We start from the raw sequence: 832 nt of genomic DNA, 5'->3' as shown, positions 1-832 counted from the left end.
AAACATAAAATAATAATAATAATAATAATAATAATAATAATAATAATAATAATGATAATAATAATAATAATAATAATAATAATAATAATAATAATAATAATAAGTTGTTTGACCTTAACCAGTTGAGCATGTCCCTTGGTGGCTGACGATATGTGCATCTCTGATCATGAGCAGAAATAGTGGGGGAGCATCATAGCCATGTGTTGAGAGGAAATCTTTGGGGTTTGAATAATTCACCTCTGGAAATATGGGTGTTTTGCTCAACATCCTTAAACAAGCCTTATTCAGGGACCTTTTGAGCGGAATGGGCTACTCGACCTGAAGAAAATTCTAACTGGTCCCTACCTACGAGGTCATGCGCTGTTTATCTTGATATGAGATCACCATGTGGCGCACACATGGTTGTGATGCATGTGTCTGGTGTACCCTTATCAGACGACATGTCATGATGGGTATAATGGGCTTTGTATATTTTACCCCAGTGTCACTTTGATGGCATGCACTGTTCTCTCACTAATAATAATAATAATAATAATAATAATAATAATAATAATAATGATAATGATAGTGTTCCTTTTCAACCTTCTACACACACACACACACACACACACACACACACACACATACACACACACATATAGGTATGCACAATATATACATCTAATTATTGTACACTCGTATATATGCACGTGCAAATATCATGGTTTTGTTTAATTCATGTACGTGTGTATGAGTGAGTGTATATGCGATTGTGTGCGTGCGTGTTTCATGACATGCTCAAGATTTTCTCCCTCTCTCTCTCTCTCTCTCTCTCTCTCTCTCTCTCTCTCTC

The 832-nt window shown here is 35.6% G+C and overlaps 1 protein-coding gene across 1 annotated transcript in view; it reads right to left on the bottom strand.

The window, feature by feature from the left end:
* Positions 1 to 832, bottom strand: part of LOC106884206 (putative transmembrane protein DDB_G0267530) — a 35,591-nt gene that overhangs the window by 9,084 nt on the left and 25,675 nt on the right. The window lies entirely within an intron of this gene.

Source organism: Octopus bimaculoides, chromosome 2, assembly GCF_001194135.2.
Source record: "Octopus bimaculoides isolate UCB-OBI-ISO-001 chromosome 2, ASM119413v2, whole genome shotgun sequence".
Classification (NCBI taxonomy): domain Eukaryota; kingdom Metazoa; phylum Mollusca; class Cephalopoda; order Octopoda; family Octopodidae; genus Octopus; species Octopus bimaculoides.
Note: the sequence above shows the minus strand (reverse complement) of the source record. Positions and strands in the feature narration are given on the sequence as shown.